Below are 27878 nucleotides of genomic sequence, written 5' to 3' on the forward strand. Positions count from 1 at the left end.
AGTGGGTGCCCCTGGTTCCGGTCCGCTCCTCCTGCAAGGAGCCCAGAGTAGGTCACGCTGTCTCTGTTGACTCACTCTGCCCTAGGCTGTCCCGTCAGACTCTTGCATGTGCTAATTAATGTGTTAGGACTGAAGCTTCCTGGGCTGACCTTCTCCATTTAGTTTGTTTGGCAAGCGTAGAACCAAGTTTCAGTGGTCAGTGTATAAACACAGTATTAAATGCTACCATATATTAATGCAGAGATGAGGCTCAACGTCATCCACAAAAGAGGGCAACCTCACTGTAGCTCTGTGAAAGAATTCAAAGCCCAAAAATAAAATGATGCACTGCCCAAAAGTCTCTAATGACAACTTTCACTACTCCCATACATCACCACGTCCCATGATGCTCCAGTGCCCCCGGAAGCCCGTCAGCAAAGGCTGCCACTTGAATTCAGTTGTACCCCCCAAACTGAGTCACTCTGGTATCTAGATGCACACAAACCTGGCCCTGGTAGCCCCCAGTCACTGGTCTCCCTAATTTCCCAGAACCGCCCGAATGCATCAGCCAGAAAGTTTGAGAAAAAAAGACCACGACAGAGAAAGATGGGATTTTCATGAGACCAGGAGTGGCGGTTTGCACGTGCGTCACGCCTTCCGGTGACAGCTGTCAGGCACTTGGTGAGGTTCTGACTTTGAGATACATGTAGGGAAACCCACAGAACCCCTCCCATAATGCAAGCATGTTACTCAATGATTTAGAGACTTGAATCTTTTTTCTCGTTTCTTTCTTCTTCTCTTTTCATAAAGTAATATAGTAAAGGTCAGTCTCAACTGTGCCCCAGTCTAATTTTCAGCAATGCTCAAAAAAATGTCAACTGTGTATGGTTATTTGGTCGTCTTGGGTATAGTTGCTTATGACTGAATAGAGAAAGAAAAAGAAGGAGAAAAGAACAATGCCAAGAGTGTTACTACATATTCTGCATATTTTTTGTTTCATTCTCATAATCACAGAGTGAGGCCAAGTTCTTCTCCCTTGCTTACAAGTTGGCCTCAGAAAGATAACTTCTCCAAAGTTATGCAAATGGGCCTCAAGCCCAGATCTTTTTGGACCCTAAGCCACCAAAGCACAGGATTTCACTAGTTAGACTAAATAAGCAAAAGTGAAGAAATGAGTTCTGTACACTCCTAATACCTACCCAGCACTCCAAATGCCCAGCCACGTTTCAGACAGAGCGGCACCTCGGCCACCCTCCGCGAGCTCCCTTAACCAAAGTGGCCTCAGCACACTGTTACAGGCACAGAACGTGCAGATGCAGATTAATTCCCCAACAGTAGTGCCACCTGGCACTGTCCTGACAACGGTTCTCCTCCAGTAGTAGGAGCCCCGCACTTACAGCCTGGAGATGCCGGGGCCTCTAACCCAGGATGTGAGAGGCTGCAGCAGCCTCTTCTTCCAGCTTGAATGTCTGTGTTCCTGCTTAGCCAGCCCACCTGGAAGACCCTTCACGCCCTCCTACTCGTCCTGTGAGGCCCAGCGCGAGTCGTCCTCCTCCACAAAAGCTCCTTCCACTGGGTTTGGTCCAGTGTCACTCCTCCGTGTTTCCATGGCGATTTTAGCTGACTCCTGACTGCTCTCAGCTATTTTTATGTATAATAATTGAAGCACTTCCAACTGTAAATACCTTCAGGGCAGGAACTAGGTACCTGCTTTTCCTATGTGAGTGTCCCTTCTGTAATACCCCACACAATTCAGGGGCCACTTGGTATTCAGTAAGTGTTTATTAATCACTTAATACAATGATGGGACCACCACCAGGTAAAGAAACAACAAGTGATAAAGTGTCTGCTATTGTCATTCTAGAAGCCTTCAGTCTGTGGATTTCACTATTTTCAGAATAGGTTTATGTGAGACTTTAGTGTTTCCATAAGATCCTGATAGAAAAAAACACCTTTGGCTCAATATATAAAATTATGCTTGAAAGCATGTAAAAGCTAAAAGAGGAAATGAAATATATAGCTGACATTAATACTAACTGAAGAAGAATTTTCTGTGAAAATGTTCAAAGGGCTGGGAGTATGAGTGCTTAGTAAATGACTCTATTACTCGGATAATTTGAGGTGGGGGAGGGGAGGAGAGGTGAGGAACACCCTCAGCAAATAACACATTTTCCCCCAAGGCATCAGGTTAACTAGCATTGTCTAAAAGAAGGCTCTGTCGCTCCCAGCCGCTCCTGCCTCTCCTCTCCCCAAACCTGCTAACTACCTCACTCATTCACATCTTCAGCGGGTACTTTTCGGTGCTCCTTTTCCTCGTTTCCAGACATTCAAAGACTGTAGTGACTGAACTGCACAGGCTCAGTATTTGGGGAGCAGTTACATTCAGTTTGGAGCGACGTTTTCTGCCTTTGCGGGAGGCCCTGAATGAGCCATAAAGCTGTCACACGGCTGGTCCTGGTGTTGCTGTCCCCAGTCGCACCTGCGGTGTTCCGCCTGATGAGTGATTTGGCAACAGATGTGGCCGGTGTGGAAGTGGGCGTGAGTGAAGTGGTAGGGGTCCCCTGCGGTGCCCTCTGGCTGACGGCTCCTCTGGGGGGGGACCCTGGTGGGATTCCGTCTCCTGTCACATGGTCTTCTGAGCCTGCGGCCCCTTCTCCCTCCTGGTTTCTCGGGACACTCGTGAGTTTCTGGGTAGAGTAGCTGAACTCGGAGGGTTCAGACTTCAGTGAGCTGACTCATTCCGCCCCTGAACTTGAACCAACAGCAGTTTGGGCCTTGATATAGACGGTGCTTTGCTCTTTGCCCCCCCCCACACACACACACACACACTCACACACAGCCTGCCTTTGTCTTGCTAACTAGTGTCTCCAGCCTTTCACTGTGGGGTCTCCCCTTCCTTTTGCAGTTACAGAGCCTGTACTCCCTCCGGCACAACAGGAGGTGCAGTCAGCCTCACCTCTCCCCAGGCACTTCCACTGGCAGGCCCATCAATTCACACGTTGCCAGCACACCTGTCACCTGCAGGGCTTGCTCTCTCCCTTCAGTACCCTCGCCCGTTGGGCAGCTTCTGTGTGACTAGTCCGTGGAGTTTAATGTTCACACATTGGCAGGTTGAATACAATCTCTTATTCCATCACCAGGCCAGGTAAGCATGCACAAACAACATATCCGTGGCCTGCTGTATTGCCGGCAGTGCTTCTTTTAAAAAACCACCCCTAAAAAAGCAACATCTTTGTCAGTACCTGGGCTCACAACTTCCAGAGTGAAAAGTACCAATTTGAAGGCCAACTTCTTTGTCTCCTAAATGATTTGTTTGTTGTTAGAGTTCAACAATTACCAAATATTTTTGTGGAAATTATTTACAAGTTAATACTTTTTTAAAAACCAGCTATGATATTGTACAGCCTAGAAAGAGAATATAAAATCGTTCTAAGGCACATGCTAACTTTGGAAATTGATTTAAATAACCTGTGAGTCCATAAAAATTTTACCATTGATCTCATTTAAATGGCCTTGAACCTGGTCTTTCCATGGTCCTGTGCTATATCTCATATGTCCAGCAAGCCTTTGCCTAAAGACAAGTTCACAGATATATGTATTTGCTTCGTTATCATCATATCAAAAATCTCAGGCAACACGACATAATTTATGTGGATCATTGTGGATTCCGCCTCCTCGCCGAGCCGCTAAGGAGGTGGTGAACATAGAAATAGGTGGAAAGGCTTCCTCCTTAGAACATGACACATCCTCAAGAATGGGGACTTCTCTGAGTCCTGCGTCCATCAGTGTAACACTCTGCAAAGTAATAAGTATTCAGTCAGTTCCCGCACACTGGGAGCATGTCCATTTAATTTCGTTTCTATGTATGAGGATGTGAAAGAAGATTCATTAAAAGATACTAAATTCACATACTGACAGCTTGGATCCTTCAATCCTGGGGACAAGCACCAGAGGCACCAAAAGCCGCAGGAAGCCAAAGTCCTCCCCTCCCCACCCAGCTCCGCCCAAGGTGTGAAAGCTCCTCCGAGTTTCAACATGATGCCTCCTTTTGGAAGTTCAGGTGTAGTGACAGCGTCCTCATCACTGAAATGGCAGAACCGCAGGGGATCCCCTGGTCAGGGCAGCAGGGAGTAAGTAGGTGGTAAGGAGACAGACACGGAGAAGACCAGTCACCTCTGCTGAGAAAGCTGGAGGAAACAGTGCAAGGAGGGAGTCAGGGGACGAAACACCCTGAGTTCACTCTCCTCCCTACCTTAGATCTCCTGGTATGGCCTTCCACGGTTTGAGTCCAAGAAAAAGCCGGGTGACACAAAAGGTGAGTCGATGTAGCCTGCCCAGGTCAGTCTCCCAGGGCACACAGCAGAGTGGAAAAGGGAGAAGCGACCTTGAAACCAGAGGGTAACCAGTCGGGGCTCTTGCTGCCTGCGCCACTCAGCCAATAGACAGACACAGGCGTTGGGCCACAGAATAGGCGTGTATTGTCAGAGCCCCGGTGGCTGAGAAGGCGGGTTAACACCTCCAAAAGCTGCCTTCACGTGCTCAGACCGGTGGGGGGTATTTCAGGGAACAGCTGACGTTCCTCCAGGGGCTACGTGAGGGTGGAGGGGGAGGGGTCTGCATGGAGAATTCCCTCTGGCCACATAGTTCTCCACTGGCGTCAGCAACCCAGGAACAATGACGGGAGTCGCCAGGAAAGAATGCTAGACCGGAGAGGCTGTGATCAATAAGCCTAAGGGTATTAGAAGTCTCTGGGTCACGTTCTAAAGCAGGGAACTGGGGGGGGGGGGGGGGGGTGAATGATCTATCCTTAAGCTATAGGTCAAGGAAAGGTGAGGTTAGGACGTTGCAAGGCCTCTATTACGCCCCACCCCCCAGGCCCTGCTTCAAGCTGAGGGAGCAGAGGACATTCAGCCATTGTCCATTTTGTGTTTGTGAAGAGATTAAACCACTCTTAGTCTTTAGAAGTAGACAAGCCATAAATCCTACAGCCATGATACTGCATGTTGATTTATCTTAAAATGGTCCTAGAACCCCACTGGGAAGGTGAGATGGGGGAGCTGTGCCGGGACAGATGAGGGCGGAGTGCAAGGGTCCTCACCTACGAGCAGGAAGTGCATGGGTAAGGCCCTCCCAGGTGGGGGTCACTGAGCTGGAAGTTTATTAGGGAATGTCCTAGGAGGGAGGGCCACGGAGGAGGATTGGGCAGCAGCTGGGCTGTCCGGAGTCGGAGTCGCAGAGAAGGCCTCAGCCACCCTTCCTCAAGCTCTGAAGCTGTTGGCCCCACGTCGGGGCCACTTACTCTGTGTCTGTCACTCACTGGCTGTGGCCCCTGCAGGAGGCTGTGGCCTTGGCATTTCTCCTCAGTGGACGCAATTCCGGAAGAGAGCTGACGGCTGAGGGCGGCCTGCGCCCCAGCCGCAGGCCTAGGAGCCAGGGGCTAAGTCCTCATTCACAGCACCCACAGGAGGAATAGCAAGGAGGAAAAACCCAGACGTTTCCGACAAGCCTAATTTGTAGAACTAGGTAAATACACAAGATGAAACAGCTGAAAACAAAAAAACAACAGCAAAAAAAGGTGCTTAAGGGGATGGAAAGAGGAAGTGGGGAGGAATGGGGCAGGTACTGCTGTTTTTCATTATGAGGCTAGAAGTACTGTGGGACTGAAATTAAAAGCTTCTAAGGTCAGCTTTGGGTGGAGGGGTGTAGCTAAGTAGCCATTAAGATGTATATCACTCTCTCAGGAGCTCGGTCCTTAATCCTATTAGGACAGAGGTCACAATGCAGAAAGGTGCAGCGGTGGAGTTTGGGAAGGGGGAAGTGAGTAATCTAAAGCGTCCTGCATAATGTGGGAGGCGAAGGGGAGGAGGCTGCCTGAACATCTTTGCAGAGGAGAGGCGTTTCTAGAAAGTGACTCTCCTTCTCCTGAAGGGTTAGGACGCTCCACTCTGTCAACTAACACCTGCCTTGAGGCAGATTTCCCTTCGTGGGGGCCCTCAGCCATACTCACCAGGGGAGCCCCGAATAGCACGGGGTGTGCTCTTCTCCATGCTGGCCTCCTGATGAGAACCGAGGGCCACAGGTCCCCCTGGGTTGGCCTGTGGAAGTTATTCTGAAACTGAACGCCCAGGACAAAAGAGGCTGGATCAATCCGGATAAGAAACTCTGATAATTACTGTAAGGTTAGGAGTCCTCAAACAGTAGGTGGGGTTTTTACACCGAATGTAAAAGCAAGGAACATTCTGGCAGAGGTCACATGGACCTAAGACTCTTAAGTTAGGAACTGAGAGCATCCTCAAGGGGACTCTAAATTGGTCAACTTCTTTGGCGTTTGAACAGGGGAAGTAATGTTTGAACATTTGGTCCCTTGAACATGGGAAGAAATGGTATGCAAGGAATAGGTTTAAATTGTTTCCCTCCACACTTGTACACCGTTATTTTCCCTAACGTTACAGAGCAGAAAGGGTTCGCCCACCCGGCACCTGCAGAGCCGGACACTAAACACTGAGAGTTGCAGTGGGGACTTATTGGCTATTTTATTATGAGTGGCGCTGTCAGGAGAACGGGAAGCCAGTGCTCAAAGCCTGAACTCCTCCATGGCGTGCAGGTTACAGATGCTATGGGGCAAAACCACAAAACACCGTGGGTTGGGTGTTCAGGGTCATGCTGGGAGCTGGCTGGTCGGAGGTGAGGTGAGGGAAATGAATCACTTCTGCAGGTCTTGAGGACAGTTCTGAGGTGTGTTCCGAGTCCCTCTGTCCAGTCCCATGGGAAAGTAGCCAGGGGGGTCGTTCCAGCCCAGGGCTCAGGAGCTGAAACATAACTTAGGTCAAGGTGTTATCTTTATCCTGCCAGAGGTCCAGACCTGTGACCAGTAGTCAGGTGTAGCCACTGTCTTCTGCCGCCTCTGGTTGCTGATTATCAGGGTAAAGGCTAGGTGACTGAGGGAGATATATACCATGTTTCCCCGAAAATAAGACCGGTCGTATGTTAATTTTTGCTCCAAAAAACATGTTAGGGCTTATGTTCAGGGATGTCATCCTGAAAAATCATGCTAGAACTTATTTTAGGTTAGGTCTTATTTTCGGGGAAACATTGTGTGTGGAAGGAGGGAGGGAGGGAGGGAGGGCGGGAGGGAGGAGGAGGTGGATTTCTAGAGCTAGGATTTAAAGGTAAATGCTATCAAAGTCATAAGGACCCTCAGTTTCACTGATCTTCAGTCAAGTTTGACACGTCCATTTTTTTGTGAGGAGGCTTTTTGTAGGTTGCCTAGCCCTCTTGTGGCAGCTCTACCATCACTGCAGAGTCCGTTGGGACACTCAAGGACACTTTGCAGCCTACCCACCTCCGCAAGGCCTCCCAGAAACCTGCGTCTCCCAGGTTTAGATAATTCTCCTGCCTGCTTCATTCTGGTGTTACAATGGGCAGGGGACTGGAAGAGCCATTCTGTTGACTGTGGCTCTGGGCCTCTGGGCCTCTCTTCCCTATCCACCGTAGGTCCTTGCTCCCAAACATATTTGGAGATATTCTCCCCAGGGGACTCTCTACATTGATCTCTAACTTGAGTATAGTTGGGGTCTCATCAGGAAGCAGATGGCCCTCCCAAATGTTGATCAAGTTTAGGAGGGTTTATTTACAAAGGCGGCACTAGGGAGCTGCAGGATAGTGCAGGAACTGGGGTAAGAGCACAGAACTATCCACCTCTAGGGCCAAACGACTGAAGGCCAGGGTCATCAAAACCCAGGAGAGAAAGAGTGAAGAGAGCAATGACCTTCAGAAGAAGGATGCAGGCAACTCAAGTCGGCTTCGCAGGGGACGAGTCAGGGTTATCAGTACCCAAGCCATTCTCCAGTCTCCTGCAGGAGTCCCGTTGACCAGACCGTATGGGACCCAAGGGCGGAGGTGCTTGTCCCCTTACTCCTTGAAGCGCGGCCTCCAGGAGCAGAGAGCAGGGTGAGGAGTGGTGTGAAGGCACAGGGGGAAGGCATAACCACCAAAGCTGTAAGTACGGAGCTTCAATTGTGATTGCCACACGTCTTCAGAGTTTTTCTCACTGAGGTGTGTGTAACCGTACGTGAACACTTTCCAAAGGGTGTGCAAGCAGGGTGGTTGTAAGGGAATCCATTTCCAGAGTCGGTTCCCACTGAAGTCGTGAAAGGGAAGGGAAGTTTAATCTAGTTATGACCCCCCAAAAAAGTTGCTTTGATACCAGTAGGAAGTGGGTTGTGCGCGGATGTCATCCTCCCAGCTGCTGCTGTTGAGCCGCAGCCAGCAGCCCGGCTCCTCGGGGCTCTGCTGGGGCTTAGGGATCACAGCTCGGGAGGAAGCACCTGGCCAGGGGACATTTAGACTAACTACTGAGACTAGTCAAGGGTTTCAGCTTAGGCAGGAGACTCTCCACTAACCTGAAACCTCTCGGAAGACCCCTGGGGCGCCAGCTCCTGTCTGGGCGAGGGGACTCCTCGCAGACAGTGATGAGAAACCAGGAAGAGGCCCCATGAAAGAGAGCAGCCCGCCCCCTAACACCCGGTCTTTGTTCCCTAGCAACACGCCCTGGCAACAGGGGACTTTTACTTTTACTCGGACAGCTGGAAATCAGCTCCAGGTTGGTCACTGTCTCTCCCAAGTGCCTCCTCCTCTGAGAAGCTTAAATCTGGACTTTATTCCTCTCGTCTCCCCTTGCCAGGAACAACAGTGTGACTAATCTGTCATTTATTTGGGGTGTGTTATTTCTTTATTTGGCTTAAGAGATACTATCCTGTATGCTACTGGCTGGTGACATTATTATAATTCCCACGGTGAACCTGTGCTAAAGTGCTGGCAAAGACAAAATCAGCTTCTGAGGGTAACTTTTGCTGCCTCCCACAAAACATGGCCAAAATGAGAGAGTAAGAATTGTGGTTCATAGCGAGGCTCCTGGGCCAGGAGATACCTAAATTTAAATGAGAACTAAGGCACAGAGCTATGGACATTTGATACAGCAAGTCATCGTTAGATAAGGCAGCTTAGGTCGCTGCCCACTAGCTCAGGGAGGTGATTACGCTGTGATGATAATATGAAAACATGCAGACGCATTTCTAGGTATTCATCAGTTACATAGTAATAACAGTTGTCCTTACCGGATGTTTTCCGTGTGCCAGGCCTTGTTCCAAGTGCCTACTTGTGTTCATTTGTTACCACGTACATCACCCCTGTACTGCACATGATGGAACCTACAGGAAGAAGGTTACCCCAGTCAGCTGGGCAGCACTCAGTGGCGTTGGGATCAGACTGAGACTCTTTGGCTCCAAAGTCTCGTGTTGACTCTAGTGCCGCGCGTACCTCGTTTCATCTCCATGGCAGCCCTCTCAGTGAGGCACTCTGCTTAGTCACACTTTCTAGACCAGAGATCTGAAATTTAGAAAGGTGAAGTGATTGTGTCAAGGTCGTACAGCAAGTGAAAGGTCAGGGTGCAAATCCTGGACTCAGAGAAAAGTTCTTTGAACAACAAAGCCCATACTCTCAACTCTTGCGATGTGGCACCTGGTCTGGCACATGGACCTACGCTAATTCCAGGTGGTGATGGAGGGAGTTACAGATACACTGACAGGGCCAGTTTTCACTGCCCTGGGTGTCGGACAAGGGGTACACAGCCTGTGTGTGTCATCATCATGGGCTCTGAGCGAAGCTCGGGCAGGTAGCGTCTGTCATTAGACTGAGAAGCTAGATGGTGGATTTTCATTGATCATCTTTACCTTTCATGTTCTTTGGACCCAATTCTCCAATCTGTAAAATTGTTGAATCTTGATTCTACTTTCTGTCTTATTAAGTTATCCCTTCCAGGCCCTGATCTTCTGAAGCTTTGATTCATCAGAATTTTCATTTTCATTCAAAAACTAAAAAAAAAAAAATTGAAAATGCTCCTGAAGATTTTATTTTCATCGAAATTTCTACAAAAGCATTGTCAGTCACACCAAATTAATATAGAAGAAGCACTCTTTTTAAAATGTCTCTCTTTCCGCTTTTTTTTCCGCCTCTCTCTATGTGGACTGCTTTTCCTTCCCATCCCCTCTCTTCACTGTGCCATATTTCCCCTCGGCATACCACTGTCCCCGGAAGCCGCAGCCAGCCAGGGTGAGTCTGCCAACTGTATTTCTGCCCTTACTTCTGACTAATAACATTTCCCTAAGGGGGTAACTCCCTCTTTTATTTGGTCTGGTTTATTGATCTTAAAGATGGCCACTGTTGTGCTATCCTAAATATCTCAGTTACTGATGTGCATAAGAACAGCGTTTTTCCTCATAGATTTAGCTTCATCAGGTGAGTCGTGTGAAGCTTGCTGCGCTGCCTCTGGGGTCTAATATTCTCTCCTTAGTTTGCCTTAGAGGAGAACAGCCATTGTGTGTGATGAGTGGGATCAGAACAAAGCTCCATTCACTTATCAGCCAGAGTCCTTATATTTTTTTCCACATCAAAATGTGCACAAAATTGAATTAAATTCATTTCAATTAAATCCCTTACCCAATGATACTTGAATCGTTGCTTCGTGTTCTACGCCTCTTACTTAAAAAAAAAAAAAAAAAAAAATCACAGTCAAAGGACTTAAGTTTGAGTAAGAAACAAAAGCAGTATGCAAAAAAAAAAAAAATTTGCATAATTCATACTAAATTTGAGTCTTTGAAATATTTTTTTCTCTCTCTCCTCAAGGTAAAGTATATGATGCATGAAATTCTTCCTTTTCTCTCTGCCAGCCCTCTGATAAGAAGGTGCTGTCAGCTTCCTGATAGGCAAAAGGACCAAAAGAGGCATCAGAGAACTTTGATCCTCTGTTTTGTGGGGTTTTTTTGCCAATTTCTCAATTAGCCGGACAGCGTGTTTTCAGATTCCGCTACAGTTCATCGAAACTTCTGTGTACCAGCCACATTTTATTCCTTAGGCCCCACAAAAGCCACGTTAGGGCCCTCCACCAGGCGGTGTGGGTCTGTACTGCGCCATCCGTTCTTAACACTTTAATGCATTGTTTTGTTTAATGCCTACTTCCCTCTATCAGCTATCAGCTTCATGAGGGGAGTTTGTTTGTACAGTGTTCATTTTCGTAACCACCGTGCCTAAACCAGGGCTTAGCACAACAGTACACACACTGTAAATACAGTTTGAATAAGTGAGTTAAGAAAATGAAATAAAAGAAAACCTTAGGCTCAGAGATAAAGGTTGTCCAAAACTAGACAGTTAAATGGCCGAGCTGTGACTAGAACTGGGGGCTTTAACTCCAGGAGGAGTTCCTGCTCTTAAGTTATTTCCATTTATAGTCACCACTTGCTTTTCAGAGGTCAATTGAGAGGATACAAGAATACACAGAGGCAAAAAAAAAAAAGAAAAAAAAAATCCCTACATTGAAAAAATGTAAAATGGGTTTTTTATTCTGTCTGATTGCCCAAACTCCCTGTCACAAGCAAATCATTTCTAGACTTTTAATGAGCAACTACTAATTTTTGTAGGAGAAAGACCCTGGGACTGGCACAGTCTATTTAATTTAGAAGAAGCTGGGATTATTCAGGTTCCTTACTGTACACACTGCAAGGGCATAAGTCAGCAAAATGCCCAAAGTATTTCTCTTATTATAGCATTTGCCTCTCTTTTCCACTCTGTGGGGTCTTAATTACAGGAGGGAATTAATTAGGCTCACTTGTTATAGCAGTTGTACACTTGGAAATAGAAATGTTTAAACTGTAAGCATCAGTAGATTCTAAGTTTACTGTGTTTCTCATTTTTAAAGCGTGCCACAGAAATACATTTATAATATTCTTTCTTCAAAAGAAAAATCTTCATAGTGAGAAAAAAAGTTTCAATAGTGTAGATAAAGTCTGATACTGTTTTATAGCATAGATTCTGTCAAAGTTGTGTGGGAATAAACATTATTACAACTTTCCTGCAACTATGAGTCAGAAGAAACACCCAGAGTAAAACACTGTAGAAGAGTTTGGGGGGTGGGGGGGGAGTCCTGCTACTTTGTTCTGAGTTGAGATCCTGAAGTATTCTCATTCACTGGAATAACTGCCAAATACAGGGTCATTTTCCAAGAAATTTATGTTTCTTGGACTTTCTGCCCCAGCTTGTGTGTTGATTTCACAGCGCTCTGTTCCAAATCTCAGTTCCACCTCGTTGCCGGCTCTATCCTGCAGTGACTACAAGGAATGGTGAGGCGGGGTCCTGAGGGGGTGGAGAGGTGACATCCATCTTACTTTGCAAAGCCCGGTGTTGGCCCGCATTTTCCAGGGCGCTGTAGTCATCGAGACGTCCTGATTGACTGCAGGTCCTCCCTGCCTCCGATTTTTTTTCCCTGAGCGAGAAGACAGGCTGTTTTTGCAATAACGTCTCTCTCTTCTGCCTGCAGCGGTGGCTCCCTTCCACGCTCTAAATCACTGTCTTCATGGGGTTTAAGGAAACCTCCTTCCAAGCTCGTCATACTCAGTGGCATATTGTAAATCACATATTTTGCCCCAGGCATAATTTTGAAGGTCTTTGGCTATTTTTTTAAAAGCAGCAGGTCTGTGGTAAAAAGCTTGGCCAAATTTTCTACACTGTTTGCCAGATTTTGGATTTTTAACGGTAGAATTTCCATTCATCTCGGTTGTAGTTTCATGGATGTGCTGCGTCGTGTTCACTAAATAACCATTTCACTTCATTAATTATGATCCTGTCTCCGGGATGCTTCTTCGGGATTTCTAATGGCCGCTCATGAGCTCCTAAGCACGTTCAGACTTTCTATGGTCCTTGAAGTGGAGCACGTGAAATGCAATGCTACTGCTGGCCAGCTCAGCTCCCACTCCTGCAAAGTATCTTCACTCCTTTCAGGGCCCCTGTGGTCCTCGGCAGAGCAGGCTACTCCTCCTCTCAGGCCTTTTCTCACGTTTTCTACAGCTTTGCCCACATGCCCTCTGTCTCCTCCAGGCCAGTCAAGTACCACAACTGGGGCCCATATTCTCTTCCAACTCCCACTTTCTTCTCATCCTACCCTTCCCTCTACAAACCACTGAAGTTTGGGCCACTGATTGTGTATTGGCCACAGACAGAGCTCCTCTGTCACTACTGCTGTGACTTTGTCCACAGCATTGTACATGTGTCACCGTCACTCAGCATCTTCACCTATAAAATGAGAACAATGATAAATCGCTACAAGGATTATATGTAAAACAAGCAAAATGCTTAGCTTCTATTAAACACAAGATATGTTAGTTCCATTCTTTCTACCCCACAATTTAATTTTTTAATGTGGCTAAGCCATGATATTTCAGTGAAATCCCCTGAAGGAGGAGCATTGTATCCATTTCTTTCACAGCCTCCAAAAAGCCTGCTCTATATCGAGGCATATAGGACCTAGGGAAACAACTATCTACTGCACTGTAAATAAATCTCCTTCTTAAAACAGATGAACGAATTCTGCTGAAAGCCTGTGGACACTGGGCTGTGAGCTCTTATCGGGTCCCTAATGTTGGTGTTAATCCTCGTGTGAGAAGAAGGTGGCTCAGTTAAGACTCTGCGGCCATCCTCTGCCAGCAGCCAGCCGATGGCTCTGGGCACTGCCTCTGTGTATCAGCTTCCTCTTCTCAGAAAGGAGGAGGAAGATGGTGAGCAGCACCTATGTTATAGGGATGCTGTATTACCTGAGTATATATACACACACAGTACATAAATGCCATAGAAGTGTTTGCTATTATCATTCTCCCGCTGTAGTTGTGGTTGTGGTGGTGGTGGTGATTATTATTAGAGCAGGATAAAAAGAGGCAGCTGTTACTATCAAGACAGGCAATGCAGCAGAGCAGAAAGTGGACAGAGTTTAGATTGAGACAGACCTGCATTCTGGAAGCCTCTACTTACAGGGTAAGGTCTCCCAGTCAGTTTTTTATTACGTAAAATGACGCTAATCTTCATACTCTTTTATAAAGGTTACATTAAATAGAATACAAATTGTAAAGCACTTAACACAGTGAGGAGTACAAACAAGGTCCTCAAAAATGGAGCTGATATTATTACTATTATTGTGGTAGTTCACTTAACCTGTCATAAAATGGACCGTATGTCATTTAACATCAAGAAAGAAAGAAACACTGCCAATTACAGAATGATGTGCCATCAAGATAAGATATATTCAGTTTTCAGAAACAGATATGAAAAAAATTTTCTTAAAATAGATGAAAAAGGCTAAGTGAGGGATCGCAACCTAGCTCCTCTCCCATGGAGGCCCCTGGGGTGGGAGGTGGAGAGTGTGGAGAAGCGTGTAAGGGAAGCCCCGTGTCCTGGCAGGGCCTTCAAGCCCTGAATTCTGAGATCTGCAGCCTGGCAGTGAAAGCACATTATTTGAGTTCCCAGGAGCACTGCCGAAGCTACTGGGAACTCATGGCTTTGCATAGCTTCTTCTTTCTTCCCCAAATAGCTCTCCATAAGTTTCAACAAAATGCAACTAAACGGAGCTGTCTGGGAAGTAGTTTTATTATTGCCTCTTCTTGGGCCTCTCCCCTTTAACTTCAAATCTGGCCTAAACACACATTGCACAGAAGTTTTCTTGGCCTTCAAGGATTTTTCTTTTTAACTACAGCTGCATAAGGTTTTCATCCCACTTCCTTGAAGTGACCATGAGAAAAGTGTCTCCTTTGTCTTTTTCTGGTTCTAGGACCCAAGAGAATAAATCATGTTTCTGGGACATTGCCAGATGTGCGATAGGTCTGCAAGGAAAACAATAAGCGATCTTTTCTGTTTGGAAAGACTAAATTCAGAGACTCCTGCCCTGACAGGCTACACATAAAACCAGTCCTCTCTCCTCTCGCAGCCCCTCTTCTGATTAGCTTTCCTTTGAAGGTTGACTGAGATGAGTTAGGGTGTCTTTTCTAATTCAAGTCCAGTGGATGTGGGGGTGTTTCAATTTACACACAGAGCTAAAAACTTTGCGAGTTCGGATTCTAAATCATCACTATCACTGAGTTTAGCCACCGGCCTCGTCAGACACATATTTCTCTCTGTCGTAAGGGATTTGGGGCCAGCTTGGAATTTCAGAGTCTTCGGACACAACTGTTTCCTTTTCATTCCTACACATTCTTCACCCAACATTAATCTAAATAGCTTTGTAAAAATTGTATCTTGTTTTATCGCACGCAATGGTCATCCCTGTGCCTCCTCTCCAACAGACGGCGCGCATCTTCCTGCCGCTGTGGAGAGGACGGCCGCCCAGCAGAGAGCGAGGAAGGGGTCTCGGGCAGGAGCAGGGCTGGTGGGAGGAGAAGCACTCCTCTCCACCCGTACTTGCACATTGGCCCCAGCTGAGGGGACATGGCTGGTGTACAAGGCCAAGTACTGAAGAGATGCCCCATCACACAGCAGACACATCGTGCCATTTTCAAATGGGTGAGAAAGACCCTGTGTCACCCCAAAAGAACGGTTTCTCCCCTTCAGTAACCTAGAGGGTAATTTTCTAAATGTAATGATGCTATCACCTGAAACTGAAACATGGAAAGTTTCTCAACAAAGCTAATTTGACCAAAACCAATTAAGGTGGAATACAGTCAACTGCCCGAAACAGCCCTACAAAAGGTGTCAGCTGCCTCGTTCTCGTTTGTAGGCTCCTGAGAGCAGGGACACTCGGACTTGTATTGGAATTTCCTGCTGTTTCAGAACGATGCCTGGAAACTTGTGTGTGTTCTCAGCAATGTTTGTTCCGTTGAGTTCATGATCATGCTCCCAGCCATTGCTACAAACACACATAGTACAGAAGCATATATATTTTTACTTATAGAGAAGTAGAGCAAGTTTGCTGTCAAAGAAAAATTGCAGATGAGCAAATAAGAAAAGTTCAGCCAATGTCCCGCCTCCCAAAGGCAGCCACTCTTAGCATGTCAGCAAATACATGCTTTTAGAGCGTAGTTGGAATTCAGTGCCCAGAATTCCAGACTCACTGGCACTGTGCACAAGCCATCCCATAATACTCAGTCATTCCACCAGGAATAGGATGGACTCACATTGTAGAACTGTAACTAGTGAAGGCAAACTCCTTTTCTAAGTTAGTCATGAAAAGTGTCACGGGTGGGTTCCCCAAGAAGAAGCTGACCCTGAGATTAAGTCAGGTGACAAAAGTTTGATTGGGGTGGACCAGCTAAGAAAGGAAAACAGAGAAAGTGATTGGGCAGGGGCTTGTCGGACTGGGCAAGATCTCTGCCCGCCCGGTGGGGCTCCAGGGTGTGGAGTGCCCATCCAGAAAGTCCCTTGTCGGGTGGAAATGGCTTCCACCTCGACTTGGCACCTCGCTCAGCCAGTGGCTGCCGGCCTCCCCAAGAGCAGCATGACCTTGGGCGCACAGCCCAGGGGGATCCATGTGAAGCTAACAGCTGGAAGCTGACAGCTGTTCACACTGCCTCTAGCTGACCGGACACCCTCCTTGGAAATGGATCTGGGTGGTGACTCCTCTCCTCACAAAGATATCCTCTTAACGTTTTCTTTCTAAAGGAAAATGCTTTGTTTTGAGTTCTTTGATCCATGATGAATATATTTGTGAGTGTGGTGTGAGTTAGGCCCCTACACTGCTCCATTATTCACTGAATAGCCCATCACTTTCCAATAATCTTCACCTGACCATTTAATGTGACATGCGAGGTGTTCCTGGATAACAGTTTTTGAATATTGGAAGAATATTTCCTCCCTTGGTTGCTCATGTAAGGACTGTAGACACGATATACTTTTAAGATTAACCTGCATTGTTGACATTTCCCCTTACTTCCTTAAGTCAAACCCATCACAGAACAATAAATGAAGCCCTGATTTGTAGTCATGTCTAGTTGCTGCGGCGTGAGTACTCCCAGCGGGGCTGACTCGGTCTGCCTGTGTGGTGCCACTCGGTGCAGCGTTGGGAGGAGATAAGTGGTATCCCGCTGTTCTGTAGTATGTCCTCCATAGAGACAAAATAGATATAAATAACCTCAGAACATAGATAACTGTAGAGTGTGCAGTAAGAACCTAGTAAATTATAGGAAAAGAATTAGTAAGTGTTGAACTTTAGGCATTTATTACTTTTGTTTGTAATATAATTTATTTAGTTGTAAGTTTATATAATTTAATTTTTAATAATGTCTGTGTCTAAAAACCAGTTGACAACATTTTGGAAGATTTGACAGTAGGCTCATGAGCTGGCATATAAGCCAGCACTCATGCCTGACTGCAAACCAGAAGTCTCCCTTTTAGGTACATACCCCAGAGAAACTTGAGGACATATGCACAAGGACACTCATGGCAGTGCTGTTTATAGCGGGGGAAACGACATGACGTAGCTGTCCATAGTAGACACATGGGTAAATAAATGGGGGTTCATTCATATAATGTGATATTAAGTTGTGGATAAAAATAAAATGAATCAGAGTCTCATGTATCAACACAGATCAGCCCCCACCGAAAGCTGCAAATACATCCATGCCGTTTGAATCTGTGTCAAGATTTAAAACATACAAACACATGTTAAGTCTAGTGTATAAAAATATGCATATATGATTAAAGTGTCATATGAAAGTGAAACACACAAAAGGGTCAGGATGGTAGTGACCTCTGGGGGCGGGGTGGGGGCTGGAGGATGAGGGGTCGGAGGGGACTTTGACTGTATCTGTAATATCTTTTCTTTAAAAAGATGATAATCCGAGCAGTAATCATGACAGAGACAATCCAATATTGCATGCCCCTGATAGAACACTGTAAAACATTGCTGTGATACCTGTGAAATATTCTTGCTAACAAAGAGAATTTGTATCTGCTTAAACTTCTAGATCCAATTCCCAATTTATGGAAAATGAGAGAAATTAAAATGTTAAGTGTAGCCACTTGGATGCAGTCAGCACAGTTTGGAGGGTGGGTTTCTTCAACAAGTGAATTGCAAAGAGGAATATAGAGAGGGATGAGGGCTCTCAGATTAAAAGAGTTAATGTGCAAACATTGACTACGCATTGCAATGTGTAGACATTTCATCCTGATTCAAACAAATAAACTGTTAAAATTATTTTAAAACCATGAAAATTTGAATACTGAATGGATATTCAAGAATCTTAAGATTCCTCCAGAATCTTAAGGAATTACTATTATTTAAGTGAGAGTGATATCATGGAGATACTTAAATCTTTACCTTTTCGATACTGCTGTAATCAATGTATGGATGAAGTGAAATGATGGCTAGGAATTACGTCTCAATCACCCGAGGAGCTGGGTGAAGTGGGTAAAGGTAGAGATGAAAGTGCCTTGTTTCTTTTATGTGTTTGAAACTTTATATAAATGAGTTTTTTTAGAGGAGGAGGAGGAGGAGGAAAAAAATGGAAGCAAACAAGAAAAACTTTACTGGGTGGTTTAACAATTATTATGTCTAACTGGGCCTATCACTTTATTTGCTGTGTATTTTGGTCAGTTTAATATGCGGCATAAATTTTTAAAAGATTTAAGTTTGTATAAACACCTCCATAGGCCTGCAAACATAAAATATACTCTGACTGTATTTTAAATAGCATGACCCAGCTTCAGTGCAAGGGAAGAGATAAGTTATCAGCAGTGCGACTGGGGCTTCTCACAGCCTGCTGCTCATACTTGCCAGACACTTTGATTTACCCTCCTACCGGATTCCCGGCCCTCCGCAGATAGCGGACCACCTCTGTCTATGCCATGAGCCGGAAATTAACCCTTCATGTCTACTGAAACAACACAATTTCCTCAGTTTGACGGTGGCACACTGAGCAGCTGGACTGTCCCTTCCAGCAAAATTTCCTTTCCAGTTGTTGACACTCTGTGCCCGGGTGAATGTTAAAGTTGCAGGATGAGTTCTTCAAGTCATTGCTCGAGTCCAGCGTACATTGTTCTTGTGTCTGAGCACAGGGCATGTTCATGTTCTTTTGTGTTTCCGGTGTTATCAGGCCATTTAAGTGTTGCCCAAGTTTCAGACTTTTGAGAGTAATTGAAACATTCCCCGTGCAAACTGTGTGTCCTCCCCAACGTACACACACTCACACGTGCACACACTCTCGTGCACACACTCATGCACACACTCATGCACACACACACACACCCATATTCATTAGTACATGTTAAAGACTATGAAATTATAAAATGTTCATACTCTTATTGTATCCTATAGGAAAACCCTATGAAGTACACAAAGATATATTATATAGAATTGCAGTTATTTGTAATAGTGAAAGGGGGCGGGAGTACAGGGCCATCGGTAAAGAATTGAGTAAACAAATTAGGTACATCCACAAAATGGGAAAAAATATAGAAACACGCCTAGCAAAGCACTTTTAATTTTCTTTTTCTTTTTTCGTTTCCTTTCCGTTCTTTCTTTTTTCTCCCTTCTATCAGTCCCTCCCTTTTCTGGAGTGAAAGTTGCCCTGAGCCAACTTCACTCTTCTGATGTCCTTTGAGTGACACTTTCAGTTATGCAGATGTAAGACAGGAAGGCCTCTGTGCCTTAGGGAAGTATAACAGCATCTTTTGTTTGATTAGCAAGGCTGCCCCTCCCCTTAGTAGATAAAAATAAACCTATTTGCATTAAGCACCTCCAAGTAGGAATGCCCTGCACCCCAACTTCTGCTCTCTGAGACTGAAAGTCTGCAAGAGCTGTGGAAAACATGGATGGCTTCCTCCCAAAGGCCAGTGGCAGAGCATGGTGATAAAGCGCTCGAAATGACAGTTACTCCAAGGGAACAAAGAAAGAGCTTAGATAAACCAGTTCCAAACAGAGTTCAAAGCTCAAGGAGACCAAAGGGCTAGAATTTTCAAGGTGTAATTCTAGGAAGGAGATAGATGTGCAGAAAAAAGGCTCCAAAGTTCTGCAGAGGGAGCTGCTAGGTCTGTGGTGGAGTACTGACCTGCACACACGTGGGAGGAAACAACATGAAGCCTGAGAAAGGACCACCAGAAAGGAGCAGGTGGGATATTCCCTGGAGAGCTACAGGGCGCGGAACATTTCATATTCTGATCAATCAGAGTAGAAAGACCCCAGAATCAATCGGGTATATTAAGTCAAGTCATCACAATGCTGGTGTGCACCCGCTCTAGCAAAGCTTAAAAAGAGGACCCCTAGTCAGTTAATCCCAAGGAACTTAGCATTCTAGAACAATATTTAAGAAAATGCAGCAAAATACAACATCGACTACATAAAATTCACAATGTTTGGCATCCAAAAATTGTGTACATGTTAAGAAGCAGGAAAATGTAATCCCTAACCAGGAGAAGAAGCTCTCAATAGAAACAGACCCCAAATGACAGAGGAGATAGAATCATCAGAAAAGTTGTTTTTAGACAGCACCTATAAATAGATTCCATATGTGCAAGAGGGTAGAGAAAAGCATCATCTGAAGGAGAAGGAAATTTGAAGATTAAAAAGGATGATACTTGAAATTCTAGAGATGAAAAATATGTGAAATGAAAACTATGCTAAATTGGATTAACAGCAGATTAGAGATAGCGTAAGGAAAGATTACTGAACTTGAAAACATAGCAATGGAAACATCCAAATGAAACACAAAATTTTATAAAAGACAAAAGAAAATGAGTGCAGTAATAATGATATGTGTCATATGAAACAGTCTAACATACCTGGAATTGAAATCTCAGAAAGAGGGGCAAGGAGAACGGGGGGTGGGGTGGGGTGGGGGGGTGGGGGGGAATGTGAAAAAACAATGGCAGAAATTTCCTCAAATTTGATGAAAAATACATATCTATAAATCCAGAAAATTCAGTGAATTCAAACAGGGGGGAGGGGAAAGAAAAGAAAAAAAAAACAAAGCATGAAGAAAATCACACCAAGAACATCATAATTAAATTGCTGAAAGCCAGTGATAAAGAAAATCCTAACAGTAGCCAGAGGGAAAAAAGTCACAGTACATAGACTGAAGATAGAATGAGCAAACTACAGTGAGATACCACTACACACCCATTAGAATAGCAAAAACGTCAAAACTGTAAAAAAAAAAAAAATTGTTTCCAATAATTGTTGCTAGTGGTGTTGGTACTGGATTCTGATACTTCTCTTTGTATATTGTGAATAAAACAAATAGGCAAATATGTGATATTCTAATTATATCATCATGATGACCTTGAAACCTGAGGATTTTATCATGGCAACGCATATATAAACACATGTAAAATACAAGAGCTACAGATACAAGAAAACCCTGACTTTGAATTTATAATATAAATATGAACTTATGATATAATGATGTATTTTATCTGAAAAAAAACGTTCCCTACTCTGTTCACTGAAAAGCCCTAGAAGTAATGACCCCCTCAGTAGAACCCACCAAAAGGAGCCGTGGCTAATTCCAAGTCTGGGGTAGAAAACGTGCCGATGAATGTGGCACAGCTTGTCATAACCAGACAGCAAAGAAATCATCAGAGACTACCAGGGTCATGTCACAGGACTCGGACCATTTAGGATGATGGTTTTGTAGAGCAGCAGTAAGAGTAACAGCTGCAGTGTCTTCAAACATAGCCAACCTGAGTAAACCCACGTGTTTGTCGTGAAACTAAACAAACGAAAAACCGAAAACCTAATTCATCACTGTTGGATGATGCTAAGGAACAAATTCATTATTTTGAAAACTGGGAGGTAAAAGGATAGAATCAAACATTTATCCTGCTTTCTCTATATGAACTGGGTAACACTGGGTTAGTAAAATGATAATTAAGTAGGATTTTCTATTTAGAGAAACCCTCTAGCAAGTAAAGGAAGGATGCTACAATTGGAATATCACTATTTTGCAACTTCTAATGCATTAATGGTGCTAGATACCAAGCATTAACAACTAACATCACGAAAAGAGACAAACACCACGTGCCTCCCTAATAGAGCTTAACAGTTACAATGAGGTGTCTTGGCAAGAAAAAAAAAATCTAATCTAAATCTGATCAAGTCTCTAAATCCAATTTCCAATTTCCCAGAAGTAAAAACAACCCAGTTTCTTTAGTAAAACAATTTCAAACAGAAAAAAATATATTGAGGAAGAACCGATAGATGAAAAGCCTTAAGAGAAAAGCAGGCCATTTAAGCGACAATTAGAAATTCTAACAGTAGCTGTATTTGCTGATATTAAGAAAATATCCCTTTTCTTGTAGCTGTGCTAATAGTATTGTAGTTATATTTGAAAGAGATCATGAGTACTGAAATATTTATGGTTTTTGTCATTTGTTACAAAATATGATCAGAGAAGGAGGTATGCTGTCGATTCAACAATAGTTGTCATAGTCACGTGAGTGTTGAAGCTGGGTGACAGGTACATGGGGACTCATTACACTTTTTCTGTATTCTTTGTATTTGTTTCATATATTCTGCAATGAAGATTTTAAGGTAATAAAAAGGATAAAAGTAGAACTCTAAGGAGAGAAAAGTTAATGCAAGACGATAGCAATCCTAAAAGAAGCTCAGCCAGAGCTCAAGTCCTTCACAAATAAAAATTGGTTCAACTCCACAGTTCACAAATTCATTACGGACCATTTTGGGAAGACAAATTTCAAATAGTTTATCTGCATAAATGTTTATTCATAGCTAATCATTACTATTACATGAGAAAAACCTTGGCTTTATGTGTCCCTTATTTTGACTAATTAATATATGTTATTCTTTTTTGCTGCTCTTGTCCACATAAAGTCAGACTCAAAAAAATCTGGCTTTTCTGTTAGAGCACTTGCCAGTCCTGCGTAGCATAAGCAGAAATGCTGCTGCTGGGTTTCTTTTATAAAAAGAGAAAACAGGCGTGTTGATTTTGTGTTCTTTCTGAACAGCATGCTCTTAGCAGTTCCGTCTCACCGGAAATGGAGAATCCCACCATGGCGGGGCAGGGCGGGTGGGACTCTATTATTCTACCTAAAAAGAATTTTTGCAATATACGTTTAGTGCTTGAGATGAAAAAAAATAAATGAACTGTTTCTTTGTACGCTTCCAGTCTAGTTAAACACTTGACTTGTAATATGCTCCCATTTCCACAAAAATACCTGTTTTTTGAGGGGAAGTGGAGAATGACAAAGGACAAGGAAGAAAGTGTGTGTGTGTGTGGGGGGGACAGACAGAAGAAAAAAACGAATAATAATACAGATAGGAAGGGAGCGTAGGAGTATTTTTCTCAAGAAATTTGCATTGTGCCAAAAGTAGGTACATTTTTGTAATTATTAAGTTCTTCTTTAATTAAAACTTTCTTTGTAGCTTCTTTCATTTCAAAAGCAATATGTGAAACAATACATTAACATATACTGAAGACACTGACTCCTTCCCAGCCCCTGTCCTGAGATGACCAATGTCATCATCAGTCTGTCATGTGACCATCCTCACCTCTCCCCTTATGTGTAAAACCACTGAAAGAGTATTTGGAGGTTGTTTGTTTGTTTGCTGTCCCAAACATTAGATGACATTGTAAATATTATGCTGGAACTTGCCTTACTCAACAATACATCATGGACATCTCAAGTCAATAGACAGAAATCTAAATCCTTCCTTTAAACAGTCACATGATATTCCCTAATAAAAATGTACTACATGTAACTGCTATCCTGTTGATAGGCAATGAGATTATATCCATTTTTGGCCACACAATCAGCGCTACAATAAAGATTTGTTTAACGTGGCCTTAAAAAATGACGTTTATATTTGTACAGAAAAGCTGTTCAAAAGTAGAGTTGATAGGTCAAAGAGAGTATTTTAATGTATAAGACATTGCCAGGTTTCTTTTCAGAATGTTTGCAATGTATAATTCCACTAACAATATATTACAGCGTCCATTTTCCCACTTAAGTCTTACCAACAATGAATGTCATGACCCTTTTTAACTTTTGCCATCTAATAAGAAAGATTCTAAATTATCAGAAGAACTGTTCCTTAGTGTTTTCCCTGCACTGAATTCAGTCTATATGTTTAGGTCTCTGGCATCTACAGCTGATTTGCTCCATGAGGTCAACGAAGAGACTGAACTTCAGCGGCGGTGTCCTCTGCCCTACTCTGTGCTCGTAGATTGCTTACAGGAGACTGTACCACTGGAATTGGACTACCAGGGAAAAAGCACCATACACAGATTAATACCACCACGGTTGTCTATGAAAGGTACTTGGTATTCACTGGAAACAAAATGATAGAAACAGAAAATCTCAGGGGTTGAAGGGGCTATCCAATGTTTAAATCTTATCTATAAAATCTCTGCCAATTTATTATTCCACCTCTGCTTAAGTTCCTCTGGTGATAGGCAACGTACAGAAGCAGGCAGCCTATTCCATAATAAGAAAGCTAACTTTCATTGAACGTTTATTCTGTCCCAGAAACAATTAAAAGTGCCCGGCAGGAAGCATCTCATTTAATCCTTACAAAATCTCTATGGATGAGGCATTACTGTTATACCTATTTCACAGAACAAACCAAGGCACAGATCACACAGCCCACAAATGATTGTAGTTGATCTGAACAGGAAGCTATACTCAACCCCTGCACCCTACTGCCTCCCAGAGGTGGGTTTGTAGACTGCGAATGCCATGTTTCTGTACCCAGACTTCAACGTTTCCTCCTGCAGACTCCTTTCACTACTCCTCCTTCTACTCTTATTTCCACGAATTCTCCTAAAATTTTTTACATCTGAAAATACTACAAATATTTGAAAGTAGCTATGAGGTTCTCTACTAGTCTTTAGTTCTAGAAACCGGAGTGTGTTTAATGAAAGTCTAAGAAAGATCAGAGAACTTTTTATCACGGAACTCACACAATGGCAAGAGTGAGAAAAATGGTCATGTCCATCTCTCTTATTACAGACCCCCAAGTCAAGCCAAATGAGAGTCTTTATAGGAAATGGAGCTAGAAATTTCCACAGGACGGACCAAGCCCACCCTTAAAACACAAAACATGAATGGGAAAGATTGACATAACCATCAGTGAAATGCGTGCTCCTAGAAAGACTCCCACAGAATACCTCACATACCTAAGGATTACGTCTTTTAGGAGTAGAATGACCATGACAGTTTAATAATGTTCCAGTTATAGGAATCCAGATAATGGAGGTACAACAGTAAGATTAGCATTCATTACAACCACCACAAATGTCCACACTTACCACAAGAGAGTGGATTCAGTGGAAATTTAAATAGAAAACAAATTGGGTGATACATGGCAGTAAAATATGCCCATGATGAATAGCTGGTATGTCAGCAAAGGCTGAGCCAAGATACACTAATGTGAGGTCTTGCTCTCCTGAACCATGTTCCTTTTACTGATAAAACACTGCGATTTAGGTTGTGTCTTCCATGTCTCCTATTAGAGGATTGTCGTTTCTTTGTCTCTATCCTTTGCACATTCAGGAAGGAGAATAAAATGACTTATTCTCTTGAAATCCAGGCCATATTAACATGGAGCCCTGTTATTTTCCTAAATTATTTGCACTCGTGTGAGGTCAAGAGCTCTGTTCCTGACAACACCCCACACTTTCTCTCTGCTCATTTCTCAGTGCTTGCTTTATCACTTTAACCTCGGGATATGCCAACCCATGTATTGTCTTGCATTGAAATAATTCAGAACCCAACATTAAACACTCCACCAAACAGTAAAAACGAAAACTAATGAAGAAGTTGCTTCACTCACTAGGTGATTATGGGTTTTGTTTGTTTATTCTATCTCATATTTGCAAATTGTAAGTGATTTTCTATAACATTTATGTGAAATTTATTTTTACCTTTCTTTCAAAGTGTTGTGAACTGTTAAGATAATTGTTAAATCTGATTCCACCATCTCACATTGTTCCCTTTTGTGTGGTGAGAAGACTCAGATCCACTCTTAGAAAATTTCAAGTAAACAATACAGTATTATTAACTGTAGTCACCGTGCTGTACATTAGATCCCCAGAACGTAGGCATCTTATAACTTGAAGTTTGTACCCTTTGGCCAGTATCCCTCCATTTTCCCCCTCCCCAGCCCCTGGCAACTACCCTTCTACTCTCTGGTTCTATGAGTTCAACTTTTTTAGATTCCGCATATAAGCGAGATTATACAATATTTGTCTTTCTCTGACTTATTTAACTTAGCATAATGTCCTCCAGATCCATCAATGTTGTCATAAATGGCAGAATTTTTCTTTTTATGGCTGAATAATATTCCATAGTGTGTGTGTGTGTGTGTGTGTGTGTGACATTTTCTTTATCCATTCATCCATTGGCAGACACTTCAGTTGTTTCCACATCTTGGCTTTTGTGAACAACGAATATGGGGGTGCAGCTATCTCTTCGAGATAGTGATTTCATTTCCTTTGCATACATACCCTAAAATGGGATTGCTGGGTCATGTGGTAGTTCCATGTTTAATTCCTTGAGGAAGCTCCATACTGTTTTCCATAATGGCTTCACCAATTTACATTCCCACCAGCAGTACACAAGGGTTCCCTTTTCTCCACACCCTCCCCAATACTTATCTTCTTTTTGTGATAAGCAATCCTAATAGGTGTGAGGTGATATCTCATTGTGGTTTTGATTTGCATTTCCCTAAGATTAACGATGTTGAGCCCCTTTACATATGCCTGTTGGCCATTTTTATGTCTTCTTTGGCAAAATGTCTATTCAGATTCATTTCTTAGATTATTTGGGTTTTTGCTACTGAGTAATATGAGTTCCTTATATAGTTTGGATATTTAACTCTTTATCTGATATATGCTTTGCAGGTTTTTTCTCCCGTTCCATAGGTTGCCTTTTCATTTTGTTGATTATCTTCTTTGCTATACAGAAGGTTTTCGCCTTGATGTATGTTTTAAATTGAAAAATGTGTTTAATTCTGCACATATCTGGCAAGTTGTTGTCATTTACTAGTAAAAATTAGTAATCATTGAACCAAGCCAAACCTCATGCCACAAAGGACTGATGGTGAACGTGGCAGCTGAACTAGGCAGCTGAACTAAGCAGCCAAGGGCTGCTGTACAGGAGGGTTTCCTGTCTGATATTAACCCCGCTGACATTCACGGGCCTGGCGCTGTGCTGGATGCGCTGCGCCCAGGCTGTCATTTAGCGGTGGCAGTAGTTCAGCTCTGAGACATTACGTCCTGCGGAGGAGGAAACCGAGGCTCAGAGAACAGGAATCTCCGTGGCATAGAGGGGAGGGCCATAGGCCAAGATTCAACTCCAGGCCTTCAAAAGCAGTGCTCTTTCCACATAGCCCGCGACCACCAAGGGTTCATTCATTCACTGACTTCGGGGGCAGACACTGCTCTTCACAGCAGAAATAAAATGTCAGTAGAGTCTGTATGTCCCTCCTGCCATGGAGCTTAGACTGGCGGGTGAATGACCTGACCGCGTTCCAGACGTCCTGTTATTTAAAAACCACAGTATGGACAGAGCACTGTTCCTGTGCGTGCTCAGTCACGATGCTTTGATTCTTCTGTTATTACAGGTCCCTGGATGTGGCGAAAACTGGTCTAGCTCACGACAATGCTATCTGAACTGTGCCATCAGGAAGTATCATCGCAGAGAGCGACTGGTGTTGATGACGTCCTTCCAGAATTAGACAAACGTGACAATGCGCACAGCAATCTGACAGTTTAACTGCTCGTAGACGGTTCACATTGCACAGGATTTAAAGATGCATCAACTTTACACCTGAGGAAAGCCTAAGGGGGCGGCGTGTGCTGTGTTGCTCACTGAGGCGTATCAGTGGTGCCCACCTCTGGGAAGATATTAACATGCATCATACTCAGTAGACGAGTCAGACACGTCAATGTCATGGCTACTTGACCTGAAACTCAGTGTGCCTTTCATTCCAGTCATGGAACAGTGGACATGCTTTTCTCCCTCAGGCGGCAGCAAGAGTGCAGAGAACAACGCTCTGACTTGTGTGTTGTATTTATGGTCTTAACCGAGGTCTCTTTACAACTGTGTTGTTATGTGGCAAATACACCAGCGCA

General features: G+C 43.9%; 2 long non-coding RNA genes across 9 annotated transcripts in view; one reads left to right on the forward strand and one right to left on the reverse strand.

The window, feature by feature from the left end:
- Positions 1-1742: 1742 nt before the first annotated feature.
- Positions 1743-27878, reverse strand: part of LOC109457789 (uncharacterized) — a 31060-nt gene continuing 4924 nt past the window's right edge. The window contains exons 3-6 of one of the 8 annotated variants that reach the window (XR_016021571.1): positions 9711-9851; positions 9298-9366; positions 9096-9188; positions 1743-6094 (exon numbers count right to left, since the gene is read on the reverse strand). This is a non-coding gene — a long non-coding RNA (uncharacterized LOC109457789). Of the gene's footprint in view, positions 6789-9095; positions 9367-9710; positions 9852-27878 lie in introns of all 8 variants that reach the window. The other 7 variants (XR_016021570.1, XR_016021567.1, XR_016021568.1 and 4 more) reach the window with 7 other exon arrangements.
- LOC141567938 (uncharacterized) lies at positions 4169-27745 on the forward strand. The gene is made up of 3 exons (XR_012490935.2): positions 4169-4294; positions 23877-24058; positions 27368-27745. It is a non-coding gene; the product is annotated as an uncharacterized LOC141567938 (long non-coding RNA).

Source organism: Rhinolophus sinicus, chromosome 6, assembly GCF_057876585.1.
Source record: "Rhinolophus sinicus isolate RSI-liver-muscle chromosome 6, RSI-T2T, whole genome shotgun sequence".
Classification (NCBI taxonomy): Eukaryota; Metazoa; Chordata; class Mammalia; order Chiroptera; family Rhinolophidae; genus Rhinolophus; species Rhinolophus sinicus.